The sequence below is a fragment of the Sturnira hondurensis genome, unplaced genomic scaffold (genome assembly GCF_014824575.4).
Source record: "Sturnira hondurensis isolate 20B ecotype Veracruz unplaced genomic scaffold, ASM1482457v3 Scaffold0002840, whole genome shotgun sequence".
Taxonomy (NCBI): domain Eukaryota; kingdom Metazoa; phylum Chordata; class Mammalia; order Chiroptera; family Phyllostomidae; genus Sturnira; species Sturnira hondurensis.
In genome coordinates, this window is record NW_028075471.1 from 26,529,878 (window position 1) to 26,549,656 (window position 19,779).

At 47.0% G+C, this 19,779-nt stretch overlaps 1 protein-coding gene across 3 annotated transcripts in view; it reads left to right on the forward strand.

The window, feature by feature from the left end:
• ELMO1 (engulfment and cell motility 1) overlaps positions 1-19,779 on the forward strand; it is a 476,071-nt gene that overhangs the window by 347,417 nt on the left and 108,875 nt on the right. Inside the window, exon 1 of one of the 3 annotated variants that reach the window (XM_037041136.1) lies at positions 11,124-11,351. The exons of the other annotated variants lie outside the window; for them this stretch is intronic. The gene's annotated coding sequence lies outside the window, so the exon portion shown is untranslated. Of the gene's footprint in view, positions 1-11,123; positions 11,352-19,779 lie in introns of those variants that run through there. 3 annotated transcript variants of the gene reach the window in all.

Genomic DNA, 19,779 nt, shown 5'->3' on the forward strand with positions numbered 1-19,779 from the left:
TGGTACAAGGTGGGCTCTGCCCCTAACTGACCCCATGACCCTGGTGGTCCTCCTACCTTACCACCCTTCCATTCCAGACAGAGCTGACCCCAGTGTGCCTGAGGTAGCTTCCTCCTTCTATGCTTTGCCTTCTCTTCCCTCTCATCTGCTGTGGGACTCAATCTGTGACCTCTTCTAACCCTTACATCATTGATCTCTTCTTGGATGCTGTCTTCCCACCAGCGTATGAATGTACTCAAATCTCCTGCATTTAAAAAACCACGTAAATAACTACTTGTCAATCCTCTACCCACCCCTCTGAGCCAAGTTTCCTCAGATAGTTGCCTCTGCTTACTATTTCTTCTCACTGCTCATTAATTTATTGATCTATTATGACCTGTCTTCTGCCCTCATGGAAAATATAACTAAGTCATTGATATGCCCCTAAATAGCACTAAATTATATTGCCAGTACTTGAAAACCTCATTTGTCACAAAAGCCACTGGTTTGTGACAAAGTCAAGAGTGATCTTGAGTAGACATACTTAAATCTCTATCTTATTTGCCTTTTTTGCAGGACTTGACCCTGCTGTCCACTTATCCTACCGTGGCTTTAGACATGAACACACACAGATATATACACAATGCTCTATGTATACTAAAGGGAGAAGTAAAATAATTATCGGTGTTCAAGTTACTAGTGTTTTTTTTAAATAAAATTTCAGAGGATAACTACAAACATAACTAAGTTCAAGAAGGGAATATGATTCTAACATGCACTGAGATATAGTTTGAACACCTGAAAATATTTAGCCACAGAAGACATGGTTTCTAAGGGGCAAGTGGAAATGGAGAGGAGTTGTTTTTCTAATTTAAAGCTAGAAAGAAGTCACTTACTTCAAACATGTCTCTGGCCAGCTCTTGTCCACGTTGAGACAATGATTCTGGCATTCTGGGGGTCCAGGAACCCAAAAGGTCCGAGATCCACTGTGGGCTCTTGGCTTCCTGCAGGAAAACATTCAAATTCAAGCCGGCATAGAGATTAAAGGGAAAGTGAGTTTATTAGAGAAGCGGTGAGATAGAGAGTGGGCTCCTCCACAGACGGTGCAGCCCTCCTATAGCAAGATCTGCGTCCTGTATTGAGGTTTACTGAATTGGCAGTTGGGCATGCCATGAGGGGAGGAGTATTTAGGATTTGTCCAGGAATGGGTGGGGATTTCTTGCAAGAGCCTCACTGGCCATGTGGTGTCCTTATATAGGCTTTCCATTTAGGGTAGCAGTGGCACTTCCTTAGCATGCTAATGAGTTACAGTGAGTATAATGAGGCTAGGGATTGCGGTGAATGAAATTAGTCACCATTTGGGTGGAGCTGGTCTTCTACCAGTTCTAGGCCGTAAACCCATTGTGGGTCGGTCTCTCCATCTTCTTGATAGTCCGTGTAGCCCTTAGCGGTTATAGCCACTTCATCACATACCCTGTCTCAACAATGCTGCAGAATCCTGGAAGGTACCTATTAAAACCATGGTCTTAGATGGCCCCTAGATTGTAGTTAGTTATCTATACTCTATCTTGACTCTACTCCCGAGAACAAAGACGAAAAGAACTATCAACCTCTCAACCCCAGGATGCCTACCAAAAGAACTACATGGTGCTCAACAAACGTTACCTGCCTTGAATGTTTATCCAGCCATCAGCAGAGAAAAAATAAAGAAAGAAGCTTGTAGTGTTTCTTTATTTTAATAAGCTGATAATGCTGTAAAATGGAAAGGCACATTCTAGAGTAAACTTTGCAAACTGTAGAACTAATTCAGTCCATAAGTGAAGAGTGTTTTGTAGCTAAGCTATAACAGGGGTAGGAATGATTCTTCAGAGTGACAATTGCTTTTAGGACCAGGAAAAAAACCTCCTCCAGGCATTTCCAGGAGAGAAAGAGGAGGAATTTGTATGTGTGCCGTAAAAACACCTTCAGGTTTGTGTTTTGGTGATATTTACTACCCGACAAAACCCAATGATCCTCCACACTGGTCTGTGTACCTGCACAGAGGCCAGAGACCATGGTGCTCGCAAACACACTGGCACCCCAAAGCAGGCTGCGGCTGAGCCTGGAACCCCTGCCTCCTGTCGTCTGTGAAGCCATTACCTCCCCTCCACCTGTCCCTCCTTTACAAGGGGCAGCAGACCTGCAGCTCCTCCTGCGAAAGGGAAGGAAGAATTGTCATCCACAATGACATTAAAGGGCTCCTTGCTACCACTCTGCTGGAGGAAACCTTGACATTTCAGTAGAATTTAGAGAAATTTAGGGGGACAGAGTTCCTGTTGGGAAATTCACCAACTGATGACCTCATTTATAAAGCTGGGCAATACAGTGCAGCTATTGAGAGTCAGACACTCATTCTGGGAAGAAAAAGAAAGGTTTGCATATAGATGTTCATTTTATTGTTATTTATAGCATCAAGAGAATGGAAAATAACCCAAGAATTCAGCAATGAGGATATGATAAATTAATGTATGGGCCCATTTATTTCTCTGTTAAATTTTTCAGTCATTCACAATGACATATGTGAATTGTATATGAATATAAGAAAACAGTTTTTATATTATGTTAAATGTGAGGAAGCAGGATGCAAAAATCATATCCTATCTAAGTAAAAAGTATAGACTAAGGGGGTTTTGACCTTGAGCTTCAATGATTTTTAACAATGATTTCTTCTGCATGGTGAGATTAATTGCAACTTCTTCTCTTTTATTATGTTTTTAAAGTTACACACTTTTCTCAACTGAACATCTATGTTCTTACAGTTCTTACATATTTTTTTTAAACTTTAAAATAAGGGGTTGCAGAACTGGCAGCCATCGCCAGGTAGGGTCTGGTCAGTGGTCCTGTTTTAGAGGGAATCCTTGGGCCTCAACACCTCACACTGTTACAAATTCAGGTGGAGTGGGCTTATTCTGCCTTGAAATAAAGTGTGGGTTTGAGCCAGCTGTGCTAGCTCAGCCTGCTCCTTGCATCTTCAGCCTGCAGTTGATTGGTGCTAAGATCAAAAGCCCTCTGAGGCTCCATTTGAGGAAGACTCATTAACTGGAAGGAAGCTCTGAGCAGATGTGACAGCCTAGGAAGACGTGAGCCAGATGGCAGCCAGAGCTGGCCCAGCACCTGGCCTGCTTGCAGAGCGGGTTTCAGAAGGGAAGCTCTCAGGAGTGCTTCCCTGCACCCCCTCTCTCTCTCTGAGGCTGGGTGGGGATCGCACGAGTGGGAGGAGGAAGGAATGGGAGGAAAATGAGATGAGTCACGGAGATGTTTTCAAAGATAGCTTCGGCTCATAACTTCATCCACGGTGTCGGGTAGAATGACAGAGAAGTACTCGGAAGGCTTTGGCAACTCCCCGAAGTGTAATGGTTTGCAAGAAGATTTTGTATTCTTGGCTGAGGTATCAGAGACATCTAGAGATGGTATTCCTGGTGTGGTGTTAATCAGTCTGGCGCTAAGGCATTCACAGAACTGGGGATACCTCCGGAAAGAGGTCATTATGAAAGAATGGGACACGTGCAGTAGCAAACATTGTGTGGAAATAAGTCAAAGGATGGCATCACATAGAGGGAGCACTTTCCTTAGGAGGGCTTTCACGTATGAAAAGGCGCTCACAAGGTGAGCAGAGTTGACAGGGAAGACGGGAAATAGAGGGAATGCAGGAAGAGAAAATTTACTAAGTGGAGCTTTATTGCTTTCAAGGTAAGTGAGGCCATAATCTTGGGCTCCCAAGACTTGAAAGAAACATGAGGCTCCTAAACATTACTTGAATGAATGGAGGCCAATTCTTTACTTCCAAGCTGGACTTTTTTAGTGAAATATATTTTTTCAGTGTATGTGCAGAACAGCTTATATTTCTAAAAGACAATGCATTTGCAAAAACACAAGCAAGAGTACCTGTTTGTGGTTGAGCCTGTGTGGTTGTTCGAAATATTTGCTTCACGATGCGTGTGGCTGTCTTGTCACTGGGTTGAGAGTATTGTAGGTGGTGCTTTGGGGACATCAGGTTTCATGACTGTTTGTGGATGACTTGGAGGAGGAGGATTTTGCATGTAAATGAATTGGTTATTGCCCTTTGGGGCCAATTTTTATTTATATTATTAAATTAACTTTCCTTCTTAAAATACTGGCTTAAAGATGCAGGCAAGTGCCGAGCAATTAAATAAAATTATACTTTATCTGAGGTGAATTTAATTGCTGCACACATTAGTTTGCAAAGCTCTTTCTTTAGGAGAGTTGAGAATAAACCTGTCAATATCACTTGCCTAGGGGTCACGATCATAGTTCAAAGTCTGCTTTAATTGGAGGAAGAATAGAAAACAGGAGGAAGTGATCTGGCTGTTACAAGCTGATGATGTTAGAAGACATCAAGAACAAGCCTGCCCTGTGGTGGCAGTCCTGGGCCACAAGGACAGGGGACAACCGAGCTGGTTTTCCTGAAGAGGCTCTGGGGTGTTACTCAGAGTCATTGGGACTCTGGGCACATAGTGTCATTGTGACTGGCTTCCAACAAAGCCAACTTTAAAGAGGACACACTCTAGAATTCCCTGTGATAACCTGCTTGGTCCTATGGAGGGTCTTCACCCATGGGTGCACATCTGGCTGTGCACAGACCACTTGGGCCCCCTTCTAAGCCCTCAAACTACTTCTGCTTTGCCTCTCCCTTCTCATACCCCAGAACATGGCCTTTTTGGAATTGACTGCCTAAATCTCTAGCACTTTCCCCCTCCTCCCTCCTTACCTGGGTCAACTGTACCTACTTACCTTTTTGAATTTCATGGTTTTCTCTTGCTCAGAAGCCCTCCACTCTTCCCCCTCATTGCCCTGTCCCAACACTGTGTGGTCCATGCTGTAAGAGGAGACCAGGACACAGGTCATCCGTGAATCTGTGAGCAGAAAGAGTGAAGAAAGCAAAGGCCTCCAGTGCTCACCATTTGATAAAACAGATTTAATCTCTACCAACTGCAGTGTAGTGGGTTTTCTGACTAAGAATACCAGAACATATTTTTTTTCCTGAAAAGGTAGAATCGTTTGCACATGAACTTGATATGTGTTGCAGAATTCAGAAAGGTTGACTTACGCATCTTATCTGAAAACCAAGGAGAAGGTGCCGGTAGCTGAGATGCTTCTATTTTTTCAGAAGTGAAGAAACTGTCCCCGTGTTCATCACATAAGACTGTCGCTCCTACCACTGGCCCTGTCGCTTTTTGCCACCATATTGCCAGAGGACGTGCTTGGCAGGGCTGAGCAGAGGGTTTTGGCATTTTCCTATTTCCTCTTGGCACGACTTCTCATCAGCCTGCCATCCTGGAATGCATTTCCATGGTATATTTGGAAAATTCGAGCTGGCACGATGATCAGCTTTCAGAATTCCACCTCTGATTCCTTTGCGGGCACTTGGAGAGGATGATGCATCGCCTGGAGCTTTGCTCCTGTCTCCCTGTCCTTCTCAGGCCAGCCCGTCCCAGGTGGTCCAGTCTGCCACGCCCCAAGGACTCCCACACCTGGACTCTCCAGCCCTGACGATGCAGATGATAGCCCCTGCCAGAGGTCATGCTCTGGAAGAAGGACGAAGAAACACATGGGTTGGAGATATGTCCGTGGCTGGCTCTGCATGTTGTTGGTCTGGTTTTACTTCAGTGGTTATAGGTTTTGCTTATATTTTAGGCATTTTAAGGGAAATACAAAAAGAACAAAGTCCAGATAGGTTCTTCATGCTAATGTCTCATAAATATGAGTTCCAAAATGTAACTCAGCCTTAGGATGCTATCAGAACAATCTCACCTGCTCCAGACCCCTTGCTTGTGGGAGCTCTGAAGCCATGGTGTACTAGGCTGCTTCACAAATCCTTAACCCTGGGTCTCCCCCGAGTGGGTGGTGACTGAGGTCATACTGCTTAGTGCTATGTGTCTGAGGCTCCCTTTAGGAAGACGGGCACTGTCACTGTTGGTACTTACTGTGTCTGCATTGGCTGTAACTCCTCCCATCTCCCATTGACGCCAAGGCTCTGTCCCACTGAGCTTAGCATCCCGGGACCTAGAGGTAAAACGACATCACAACAGGCTTTATAAGTTCTGCTCACGGTCACCTCTTCACGAGGTGAGGAGAAGGGAAGTAGCTCTCTGTGTTTGGGGATCTTTCTAGAGTGTTATAATAATTATCTTCCCTTGGGGATAAGAAGATGTAAAAGTTACCCCAACCACACTGAGTTGAGGTTTTGCATGTGTTCTGGTTCTCAAAATGCACTGTGTAAAAAAATAAAATCAGAGATAACTGTATACTGGTCAACCCAACTGACTGGAAAATATCTCTCCAGGGTCTCTTGAATGAAATATAGCCACTGATCTGAGCCAATAGTGACCGCACTTCTTACCCGTTGGGGCAGAGTTCCTATTCTGGCCTCATACCCTTGGGACACACGGTCTGGCCTGTCTGCTTCTGTTAGCCGGCAGATGTAAGCCTCTGTGTGTATGTGTGTGTGTGTGTGCTCATGTTGGCACGTGTGAGTGGGAGAGGGGTGACTTAAGGTGTGGCCAGAGGTAAGCCTTCTGCAATGCACACCCTACGTGTTCGGGCTTTTCTTGAGGCTAATCGCATTCCTTTTAAGAGTGAAACCAGCAAACAGAAATGGGGCTCACCGTAGTCATGTCATTAACAACGGGGGTCATAACCATCACATCGTGCCAGCGAGGAACATGATTCCTGATGAAAGAAAGGCATGCCCAGGGAGTGGAAGCGATCGCTCTTGAACCTGGACTCAGAACGGAAGGATTTGCCGTTAGTGCTACCCCTTTAGAAACAGAAGCCCCTTCAGCCCCTTCCAGATGCTCAGTGTGCATGCTATTCACTTGAGTGAGACCTGTAGGGAGATGAAGGAGAACTTAGCTAATTTAGGAATCATTCTACAATAGTCATTATATTTCCTGATCCAGAAACACATGTGCCCGAACAGAATTCTTTTTCGATTTGTGAATTTATTTAAGAAGTATTACAAAGCATACAAATTACCTCAGATCTGGTAATAATACATTCAATAAATCATGTTTACAGAAAGGAGTGGGACCGAATTAGCAGGAATCTGACCCAGGAAGATGCAGACTAAATGGGAACAGCAGGGCCTGCCCAGAGCAGAGCAGAGCAGCGCAGAGAGGACGGGCTGCAGCACAGGGTGACACGGAAGGAGGAGTCTCCTGTGTTTTTGTTCAGACGCCTGGGTGATGACTTCTCCTGGAACTTTCCCCATGACGGGTGCGGCGGTTTCCTTCTGTGCAGACAGCACACGGTAAACCTGGAAGTGGTCAGAAGCTTGAGGATAAGCACCGACAGTACATTCTGAGCCCCTGGAGGGCATGTCCATTAGATTTGTGCTTCAGACCAGCTCTCAGAGGCTTCACAAACAGTAGTTCAGGTATTAAGCCAAGAAAATGTAGGTCCCCCTGTCTCTGAGGCTCATCAGCAGCTCTCTGAGCTTGGACATGCGTTCGTCATCCCACAGTCAAGGAAGGAATACTCAGTGACAACTAACGAGTAACGCGGTCCGTGATCTCGGTCTCAGCCCTGGTAGACGAGGTTCCGCAGGGCGGTGCCTAGCAAGATTCCCCGAAGACTATAGCGATTTCATCTCACATGACCCCTCTGCAAACACGGGGGAGGCTGCTTAGTCTTCAGAACTCAAACTGTGACAAGCTAGGTGAACCAGAGAGCCTGTTTGCCGGCTTTTGAACAGATGAGGTGGGTGGATCAGACTGAAGGCCAAAATATATCCTCTGTGTACTTTGAAATTTTGTTTTAAAAATGAATTTTCTGGGGGTAAAAGTAACCCGAAGAAAGTGGATGACGTTCATGGTGTCCACGATGATAGCCGAGCTGCCTGTCTTACTGCGGGCAGGTCCGATAGCATCTCTAACTGCCTGGTGAGCCTGGCCTATAGGAGCCTGCATGTCCTTTCTTCGTGGGCCTGCTCACTGGCGTAGCTCCTGAGCTGTGAGTTGAACCCCATGACCCCCTCATCTGGAGAACTGGCAGCCATTCAAAGGGGGTGGCCTTGTTCTGCTGTAGATGGGTATTTGGGGAATGGTGTGAAGTAGTGAGACGTCCCCATTCTCCAAAAAAAAAAAGCCCTTCTGTATTTTATGTGTTAAAGATTAATTTAGGGTTCGTCTTCTCTTCTTTCATGAACAAACCTCTTTGTATATGGTATGTATACAAGTGCCCTACAGAGCTCGGGGAAATGTTTCCTGACTCCGCTCCCTGAGATTCTGGCTTCAGAGGCAGGCAGTGGGGCCCCAGAAATCTGCAAACAGTTCTGATAGAGATGGTCCCTGCAGGTGGCACTTCAAGAAAGTGGAGCTAGAATTTCTTGGTTCAAATTCCAGCTTTGCCCCTGTTTGTTTCTGTGGCCTTGGACAAGGAAGGTAACCCCTTTGTTTCTTGGCCCCCTCATTCTGTGTAATAGGGACAATAACCACACCCCTCAGAAGGGTTGTCCTGAGGGTTGACTTGGTTAATCTAGATCAGGTGCTTAGCCTGCAACTGGGCTGTTCATTGCTCAGTGCATGACAGCTAGATCAGACCCACGAGTATATGGAGGCCTTGAAATAGACTGTTTCAGATTGATGTCCTGTTCGTATATTGTCAAAATCAACTGAAGGGTACACGGAGTAATGCTGGTGTGTTGGGGGAGGGGTGGGAGTCAGTTAGTAGAGCACTTCAGTGGCTGTCACTGTTTGTAGTTTGACAGCCAGACTCGGGAAGGTGGTCTCTAGGGCCCTGCAGGTCTGGCCTCGGCTTCCTCTGCAGGCTCACCTCACAGCAGCCTTTTCATCAGGTCAGCTCGTTCTCGCTACCATCAGCCACACAGGCTTCTTGCAAGTCCCAGAGCTGCCCCGCTCCTGGCCCGGGTCCTGTTGGACGTATCACCACTGATACTGGCGCACGTATCCCCTCTTACATCTCAGATGCTACTCTCCTCCCCTTCAGTTCTTTGACTTGGACCCTTAGATCTGAGCCCAAACACCAGTTCTTGCAAGACACACTTCCTCCCCCCTCAGTAAGTCTTTTTATTAGTTGTGTCTTTAGACCCCTTCTATGAGAGTGGTTGCGCTGTAAGACTAAAGCAGTGTTACTTTGTGTGGTCACTAGTGCAGTGTTCTCACTAGGCATTTGTGAGTATCAAACCAACGGTTCAGTTTTGGTTCAGGGAAGTCCCGGTTGAAATGACATGTGTCTGCATAAAATCAGATTTGGACAATCATCTTGGGAAGGCGACAGGGCACAGGGGTGTGGGTCCCTGTGCTGGAATAGAGAAGACGGGACATGTTACAGATGTTCCATCGAGACAGCAGGGAAACGCTGAGGTCTCCGTGGCCCATGCAGGTGGAGGCAGTCTGGGCAGAGCTGAGAAAGATCGCTGGTGTTGAATTTGGGGGCCCAGGAAGCAGAACTTGGGTGAGAATTTCTTCCCAAGCTCACAGTGGCACAAAGAGGCAGAATGGAAAACCAGGGTTCAGATTCTGGAAAGAGCAAATCCAGCCTCAAGACCACTGAGCCAAAGCTGCACTCAGAAGTGGGTGGCAGTGGGGTCAGGACTGAGGGTCCTGTGGGAATGAAGGAGCCCAGGCTACTGTGGCTTGTGAGGCAGTGAGCGTGTGGTGAATGCATAGTTCACCTTGGATTCCAGAGCCAGAGACATACAAAGGAAAGGTCTCTGCCCAGACCCTGCAACCCCCAGGCCCGGTCTGTCATTAATGGTTTGTGGGCAGTGGGTCTGACAGAGAGACCTTTAGGAAAAGGAAGGTTCTCCATGATGATTGGGCAGAGGATAATTTTTTTCCTTCTGATGGAAGCCAGAATCATAGACCTCTTTGCCACTTAGCATTCTCAGTCATTAATCTCTGTAGGACTAGGGGCTTCTTGTAGACACCCACCTGTGCCTTGACCATCCTCTTATCTCTGCTTGGGTCCCCCCAGGCCAGGCAGCCATTCATTGCTCAGTGGTGCCCCCTGCTGTTGAAGAGAAAGATAGCAGTGCATCCAGAGTGGGTGACATTAGCTCTGTGCAGGTGAACAGGAGAATTTGGAGCAAACAAGGGAGGAGTCTGAGGAAATCCAGGGAAGCCCCCAGGGAGGCCTTGGACAGATGCTAATGCAGAGAAGAAGCTGAACCTAAAGATTATGCTTAAAAATCTTCCACAAACTTCCCCGGGGTAATTCCTTCAATTCCAAAGGTTTGCTAGGAACTGTGGCCACCATGCCTTCTCAGAAATGCCATTGCAAACTTTTATTGGGAGACTTTCTGAGCTGTTAGGTGACAAATCTCTTAAAAGATACCCCTGTCATTTTTAGGTGAACCTATGATAAGTTTTACCAAGGAGTGGAGGCACAGGAAGGGCTGTTTATTTTCATCCCAGGAAGGAATCATCAGAGTGTGGATCCTCCCAGGCACCCTGCTGGGATGCACTCTAGCGTGCACGCATTTCTGGGCACATGAGCACACCTGGTGTGCATGTGCTGTGTGTACCCAGGGAGGCGGTTACACGATAAGGACAGAAAGTGCACTCGAAGCGAAGGAGGGAGAAAGCAAACTCACAATCAGACCAAAGTAAGGAGAGGGGGAGAGATGAGATTGCAGTTGATTGTGGGTCTGGCAGCAGATGCTCTACACGATTCCAACTCGCTGCAGCCAGTCTGTTTCCATGGCAACAGAATCAGTAATTATCGAGCCCGGGCGCTCTCCCCTCCTTTCTCCCAACAAGGTGGAGGCTGATGAATATGAACTATCACCAGCCCATCACCAGCTTTCTTTTTCTTCTTCTTCCTCTCTTTTCTTCTTTTAGTTCTTTACGAAGGAAAGTGAGGGTATTGGGGCATACCAAGAAGAGGAGCTATAAGTTTATTGATGAAGGACATTAGGCACTAACATTGAAATGAAGTTATATTTTTCTCTTGTGAATACTACAAGAGAAGAAGCTCTTCCTAGAAAAGCGAATGATCCCTGAAGATGCTAAATAAATGAGCAGGAGTTTCCCTGAAATGGAGGCTCCTTTTGATTGGCCGATCTTTCCACGATTCCTGCCAATCGGAGCACCCCTGGGCTCTAGCCCCATAAACATAAGCAAAGCTCCATGCTCGTTCTCCTGGACTTGAAGTGTATGCCATTCAAAGGTGTGCGGCGAGTCTCCATTCACATGGCTCAACTGGAAACCTGTCTCATGCACAAGCTTACTCAGGAACCATCTGGTGTTCCCGCACATTGTTCTTCGGGGGGACAGCTCTAAGTCTCTCGGTGGCGGCAGCAGCTAAGAAGCAGCATTTATAGTTGGGAAAGATGCAGTTACGTGAGCTTGGTGAGTAAACCTCTGTCTTCCACATCTGTCCGCTCGTATTAGCCGGCGGATTTCAAATGCAGCTTTGTCCTATTGTCTGCCAAGAAAGCTGTGAATCGGAACACGCCCATGGAAGAACAGGCATTCTCGGGTTCCTGGGATGTGTGAGCCTGTGGGTTGCAAAGGCTGCATGCCTCGCTTGGCTATGATCACATTTGTAGACTGTGTATTATACTCGGACATTGGTCTGTCTTGTTACGATGAGTGTGAGGCGCCACGTTCTGCTTTATCTCCCTGGGGACCATTTCAAAGGAAGATGCTTTAAAACTAAATTAATAAGATTCACTGCTAGGAAGAGAGAGAAGGAGGCAGGCACAGCGCGGAGCTGTGAGCTGCTCCACTGTGTTGCTGGTGTTTGCTTTGTGGAGAGAGATGTTATTACGCTGGTTTGTCAAACACCCCTCAGACCCCCAGCTGCAGAAGGAAGTGTCTGTCTTGCATGTGCTGCTGTTCTTGTCTCGGGAAGTGTCCAACTGAGCTAGGTAGTGTCCCTTTTTCTTTGCATGAAACCAGTCTCCAAATTGAAATATGTTCTCTCTCCTTTAAAAAATTAATTGCAAGGATGAGTTGTGCATTCAGACAAATTTTAGCTGTCAGCAACCATGCTTTGAAATGACTCTGTTTTGCGTCCTTTTGAACCTCTGAAAACCAGAGAGGTTTGCAAAGTTATTGTATTCAAGGATTGGCTCTCTGCCAGGGGAAGGGATGCTCTGAGCAATTGGTCTGCTCCCCGGGGGGTTAATTTTCTGACACTGGTGATGAAATTTTCAATTTTGTGGGGTAGAAGCAAGAAGAATAAGACAGCAGTGTTGTGAACAGGCAGTGTAGGGGTAATGTGTGGAAGGAGAAACTCTTTGCCTTTAGGGACCCTTCTAGATGCAAACTTAAAATTATATGTGGCCATACAGAACTCAGACACAGCGTAGGATTCCAGAGGAACCGTAATCCTTCCGAACTGGAGAGGAGAGGCACTGTCTTTGGCGTGGGATCAGAGGGTGGGGGCTGAGCCTGGGGCTTCCACCCCCGCCTAGGAACCTCTTGCAGCGTCTCTGCCAATTCAGAGGCTTTGTCGCTGCTACTTTTTTAAAATGTGAGAATATAAGAAATATTCTCATATTCTGTGCCAGGACTTGAGGTCTCCTACAGTCCACTTGGGTTCAAGTAACAGAGAAAGGAAATGGAGGGGGGGAGTATTTCATGTGGTTTGTAAATAAATGCACGTGAAATGGTTGTACAGGGACATCTTATTGGTTTGTCCTTTAAAACAATGTCCTTCTGACAGAAGAGAGTGTCGTGGGTCCTCACGTGGCCCTGGAATAGAATTTGCCAGGTCCTCCGTGGGATCGGGGAGGAATGGGTCAAACAACAAAAGAGGTAGGAGGGTTTTGCCTGGAGAAGACTTGCCTGGGAGCGACCTTCTGTTCTTGTGACCAGTGAGGAAGTGGGCTGATACCACAGAAGGAGATGGAGAGTTTGCTGACTGTGGGTGACAGTACCCAGGGTAGCGGGAGCCTGGCCCCTTGACCAGGTTGGGGACCTGCTGGTTAGTTGAAGGCCTGTCTGGAAATATAGACTGTCCTCTGATGCCAAGGACTCACAGTGCTGAGCTAACTGGAGAATTGCGCCTGGCTGCCAGCACGTGTGTGCAGGTAAGCTCTCCCCGGGATGCCTGGAAACGAGCAGTGCCTGGAGGAAGTCTTATTCTTGCCCAGGTGCATTGAGTGACAGTCACCTCATTAGAATGACCCTCCATCCTTTTTTGGTACCATCTTTCCCATTGGTATCATGGATATGAGTGAAGTACTGGCACCTGTAGGCAAGAATGAAAAGAGACAGCCTTTTATGGAAGCAGTAAAAATGTAAAAAAAATTAAGAGTAGTTATTAACCTATTTTGGGGTAATGCCAGTTGAAGAATTTGAAAGCTAGGAAATTCTCCCCCAGGTCTTAGACAATTCATTTATGCATAATCACATAACACTTTGATGACAGCCCATTTCAGGGTTAAGTAGGATCTCTATGCTGGGAGAAAGCCAAGAATTTATTACACACTCAAGTTCATTACTTCCTTCTTGTGCATGGGTTCCCTGAACCCTGCCACAGCCCGTCCAGTGAGCTGCTGCCCTGAGCAGTAGCCTTAGTGCCTGAAGGAGGCCCCGGGCATCCTCTCCCGAGTCTCCAATCAAGAGGTCTGGGAAGTCACTCCAGAACAGGATGGTTTTCTCACTTCTGAGCTTGGAAAGCTGGGGAAGCTAGAGTTAAGGACCTTGAAGATGTTCTTTCATCTCTAACTTTTCTGAGGTATCACCACACTGTTTTCCACAGCGGCTACACCAATCCACATTCCCACCAACAGTGCACGAGGGTTCCCCTTTCTCCGCATCCTTATCAACACTTATTGTTTGTTGATGTATTGATGAGAGCCAGTCCGACAGGTGTGAGGTGATACCACATTGTGGTTTTAATTTGCATCTCACTGAAGACTAGCAACCCTATGTTCACTGCAGCGTTATTTACAATAGACAAAATTTGGAAGCAGCCGAAGTAGATTTAAAAAGTGGATAAAAAAAAGCTGTGGTACATTTGAGCAATGGAATACTATTCAGCTATTTAAAAAAAAGAAGGAAATCTTATATCTTGTAACAGTGTGGATGGACCTTAAGAATATTGTGCTAGGTGAAAAGAAACCAGTCAGAAAAAAGACAAATACCCTGTGATCTCACTTATGATTAGATTAGAATCTAATGAACAAAATAAACAAACAAAGCAGAAACAGATGCATAGATGCAGAGAATAGACTAGTAGCTGTCAGAGGGGAGGGAGTTTGCAGAGTGGATGGAAACGGTGAAGGAATGAAGCAAACAAACAAAACTCATAGACACAGATGACAGTGTGATGATTACCAGAGAAGGGGGTCGGAGCAGATAGGAGAGGGTAGAAGGGAACAAATGGTCCCACATAATACAATATACAGGTGACGTGTACTATATAATTTTATTAACCAATGGCACCCCAGTAAGTTCAATGGAAAAATAAATAAATAAATAAATAAAGTGTTCTTTCAGGTACCGGGCTTGGCTGCACCCCGTGACTGTTGTGTGTGCTCCCGGGAAAGGGTCCTTCCACTGCCTCTTCATGGCATCTGTAGGGTGTGGGCATATTGGAAAGAGGAATGTGAGCTAGAGAAAAGTGAGTTTCCTTGGTTTTCAAGGGGCCATCGAGTTGACCACTGTGAGTCAAGGTGAATGTAAGTAAGTTGAACCCAGCTCCTGAAACTCAGAAGTGAGGGTGGGGAGAATAGAATTCCTTGCTTCTCCCAGCAGTTGGAGTGAACCCGGACAGGACTTGTCCCTGCAGGACTCGTTGACCTGCTTTGAGTGTTCGCTGCATCCAGGGTACCGTTCAGTGCCTACGAGGTACATGCAATAACTTGCTGAACCTCAACAACAGCCCCAATAGGACTGGTTGGATACCTGTCTTCTAGGTGAGGAAACTGAGTCACCAGAATGTTGAAGAGCTCACCTGTGTCCATCCAGCCAGGCACTGGCAGGCACTTGGTGCTGGCACCTGTGTCGGCTCGCTTGTGTGCTGATTCGTGGATGAGGGCAAGGGAGTAGGGGGAGGAGGTCTCCCCAGCTCCCCATCTGTCCGATGGATTCAGGCCGCAGGGAGATGAATTCAGCAGTCATCGCAGCAAGTCAGATTACCCAAGAATCTGGGGCTGGGTGGGTGAATTACTAATAACGCCATTGAGGAAAAGAAGTTTGAGCTCAGTAAAAACTCATCACCAAAATGCACCCCTTGGTCCTCCCTCGTGTCGCTCTGTGACTTGCCGTCTCGTCCTGCAGAGCATTTATTTGTTCTGAATGGCATCAGAGTCTGTAGGACACTGGTGCCTCCTGGGCCAGCTGGGAGAGGTGGAAGGTCACCCATTCCATGGCTGCCCTTTGCTTGCATTTGCCAGACGTGATTTGCAGTTTCCATAGCAATGGTGAGAGTCCTGAAGGGTCAGGAACAGCAGGGCAGCCAGTGGGGGGCTCTGCATGACCCAGGATAGCTATGGGAGTCACCAGGCTGCCGTGCTTTCTGAATGAGCAGCCGGGATGGGCCCAGCTCAGAAAGAGGTTCCAGGTGGTGACAGTGACCACACATGGATGCAGCCACTGAAGACTCAGAAGACTAGGCCTGGAAATCACTGAGTGGCAGGGATTCCAAACCGCAGCTGCCCCCAGTGTTGGGGGGACAGGGAGCTGGGAGCATGGGTGTCCTCCACCCCAGTTCCACCAGAGCATCTCCACTTGTGTCTGTTTTATCAGCTGGCATCCCCATGGAGGTCTTCTGTGTGAAGCATGAAGGAGAAGGGGTTAGGTAGCTAAAGGGAAAAGGTGTAGATCTCCAAATATCCATTTGATATAATAAGGACATCGAAGGCCAGAGCCTGGAAGAAGACCGCATTGCCAGATGGAAATGGGATCTATGAGGTGCTAGTGACAGGTTTTACACACATGGGCTATTTGCTGTGCAGGCCTAACATTACACACTTTGCACTATTACTCTGGGTAGGCGCGCGCGTAGAGGACAATTTCAGTAACTATTGGAAGAACGATGTCCTACAGGGACGATGTGGCAGATGTCTTTCTAGACCAGCAGTGTCTAGAAATAGAATGCAAGTTATGCATGTAATTTCAGTGTCTTTTTTTAAAATTTCAGTATCTGGCATGTCTAAGATATTATTCCAATTCTCAACTCCAAAATCATTAACAAAATATTCATCTTCAATTTTTCATGCTCAGTCTTGGAACTCTGACATGTGTTTTACACCTACAGCCCCGCTCAGTTTGTAAACTGAATTTTCACAGGGAATCTGTATTTGAATCTCATAAAATGTATCGTTCAGGAAGTAGAGTCATGTAGGCAGTTGTTCCAAACATACTTAAACCTTTTCTGGTAACTGAAGTCTCTAAAATTAAGTGAAATTTCAAATGGAATTGCACAGCCCCACCAGCCCCACGTGTTCTCGGTGGCCAGTGGCTACTCTCCTGGACAGTGCAGTGCTAGACTCTCAAAGGACTCTGCTCAGATACCTCTGTCACTTCTCGTCACACCAGGGCACCCGCGTCCCTTGGCCCTCCGTGAGGTCCCCGGAAGACTTGCTGCAGGAACAGAGGGAGGCCAGCTGCTCTCTCTCTGCTGTTCACGAGCATGCTCGCCTCTGCCTCTCACCACTGCATGCAGCCAACACAACCGGGAGGCAACTCTCGGCTTCCTCCTCACACTGTTCGGCACGGGGAGAGCGAGAGGTGTGTCATTTCCTGCAGTGGGAAGTCAGTAGTCGCCATCTGCAGCGTTTTTCAGTTCCCGGATGTCTTGGCCCTGCTACTCACTGTGCTTGGGGCCCTACTACTCACACGCCAGCCCTTGGCTCAGTGTGTCCAGGGAACACAGGTTCCATTTTAACACCAAACTAAGCAGACCATGACTGAGAAGGTCATTCTGCTGCAAACAGGTAATTTTTTACAAAGACAAGTGTAGATTGAGGCCGGGGAATGATTTAATTGCTGCCATCTTACCCAATTCTGCATGTTTTGTTTAGTGAGAAAATGGTGGCTAGGTAGTTGTTCCAGTTAATTTGGTCTTAAAATCCTTATCTTCAACTTCAGATACTATCCCATTTATGCACTTTTCCTCTTTTTTTGTTTTTTAAATAAAGCCAACTATAAAATGTAATCAACTTCATCAATAACTAGACAAGAAGTGTACTGTAGAGTCTTTGAGGCCTCTGGTCCCACCTCCTGAAGAGCTCGTGCCATTGACCATCGAAGCCACGTTCGCAAGTGGGTGAATAAAACTCACCTTAAAAGCTTGGTCCCCTAAACCTTCCATTAACAAAGAGCTCTTTTAGAAACTCCACAAAACATGGAGAAAGGAAAAAAATATCCAGAGTTCAATGCCACCGCTAACACCAAGTGTGGCTTCTGGTCCAACTCTACCCATTTCCAGTGGGACGGACAGGGTTCCCAAGGCCTTAAGCCTGGTGCATTAGAGCACCCAACAGGGGTTTGTTGGATCAAATTGGGTGGGTCCTTGCAACTTCTTCTTTTCCATGGCATGACTTCATCCCCTTTTCCGAGGCAACACTGGCAGACCAAATGGGGTGAACCCTCGGCAGTGCTGCAAGAGGGAGAGGACTGACTTTTGAATCTGCTGTCATTTGGCCGAGCCAGGGACTCAGAACTCCAATGCAAGAGGAATGCAGCATTGGGGGACCCCCAGGGGTGCGGAGACGCTGGGTAACAGCTGTACATCTCATAAGTAAACTGATCACTGCAATAACTGTCTTTGCAATACCACCAGATTTGGAAGTCCACCGACTTGCTAGCTTATTGAAAACATTCTGCGGTCTAGAAATGAAGGGCAAGGAAAGTATTTGTCCAGTCAGCAGAGCAGCAGGCTAGAGTCTCAGGACTTGTGTTGTCTCTTGTTTTGCAATGAGATTTTGCAAGTCACTAAACTTTTATGCTCCTTAGCATGCCCACGTGAGTAAAGAGGATCTTGGACTAGGTGACTTGCAAGGTCATATATATATGACCTTGACACACACACACACACACATATATATATATATGTCAAGCTTCTAAAGAGTCTATTCTCTAGGGCCCATGTTCCGTTGGTCACAGCAGCCTTTCACACTGTACCCAGAGAGAGCCACTACGGAGCTATCAGAATCAGCTTGCAGCTGCAACTGATTTGTCATCCGTTCCCTCAGCCCCATGCCTTGTGCAAGGCTTTGAAAGGAACACGGAGGGAACTGTTACTGGTAGGCAGGGTTTCGGGATAGGGGAGTGAAAGCCCTTGCTCACCTCTTGCTCAGCTGTTCAGGGAGGCGTTGCCACCTGACAAGGAGGCTGCAGCATGGCACTTGGGACTCACTCTTCTTTTCCTTGGAGCCGCGACTGACACGAGACCTGTCGAGGAGAGCAGTTCCCTGGCACCATTCCCAGACCTGGAAGCACATGAAATCAGGTTTTATTCCGACTTCATTGGAGTTATAGCTGCACATCTGAGAGAGCGTCTGGGGCAGTGCTAACATCACCCACTTGCCTGGTTGGGAGGACGCACCCATCAGCTAATGGAACCCAAGCCTTCTGACTGGCAGCCCCAGCCAGGGCCCCTTGGGACAAGTTATTCTAACTCAAGTCATCCAGGCCCTGGGTCCTGGCAGGTGAGGTGGACTCACTCACGTCTGATGGGCCAGCAATGTGAAATCTGCATTTCAGAAACTTGATCAAACCAAAAACTGGTCTGGCAGCTGCCAGTGCTGGTGTTGACCCTAGACCTAGACTACCTAGAGTTCAGGGTTCAGCCCAAGGTATGGGTTCTGCACGTGTTACCCTGTCTGCTGAAGAGAGTGCTAGGGGCCAAGGGGTAAAAGCCCCCTGGATCTATTCTAGATTCTGTGAGCCAGGCTCAGATGTCCTGCAAAGCAGCTCCGAGAGGGTTTTCAAAGACCGCCTATGGGCAACTTCTCAGTCCTCCCTATAGTTCCCCAAGTACTAAGTAGCTGACTACTTAACTGCTTTGAACCTTTGTTTCCTCATCTGTAGGAACAGAAGTAATGGTGCATTTCTTACAAGGCTGTTGATGAATGAAAATTAAATTACAGTGATTTCTGTGTGAGAGATTGGCACGCCATGTGCTTTGCAAGGAGAAAATTGTAGGCTTGCATTCCCTGGACAGAAGCTGTTTATTTTTCATGTCTTGCAGAAGATCTAGCTCAGCTCCTTGGTGATGGTTGGTTCTCTAGAGGGACAGCCAGAGTGCCAGGAGGGTGCATGCTCTCTGCTCTCAGATCGCTCTCCTAACTCCTCGGACACTAATGAACCCTGCTCGCTCTGGGAGTCCCCAGAACCAAGAGCCTGGGGGAAAGTTCCAGCTTAGCCACACTTCAGGTCTTGCCATATTACCCCTTCAACCTTGGTATATTTCCTCACGGATAGAATGTAAATAATAGCTCCTTCCTCCGACACATAGAAATGTTTAGAGAACAACTGAATGAATGTGCCCCATGTGCTTTGTGAATTGTAACATAAGGTATTACTGTCATTATTTTAAGTCAAGAATCTTCTAACAGCCCAGCCTTGTTTCTTGAGGAAGAATAATTGGAAAGGTGCTCCTGGAGCCAGCATCACAGAAGCTCCAGGATGGTTGTGGACCCTTTCCTGACTTCGGAGGCCAGTTAAGATCAAGCAATACTGTGCTTTGAGGCAGATGTCTCGCTGCTTTCAGGGACCCTATGACCTGCCACAAATAATCAGTCCCTGCAGATGGCCCAGAAAGCTTTCTGGAAAGCCAAGCCTTAGTATCCTGCCCTAAGTTGGTCTTGCTTCTTCT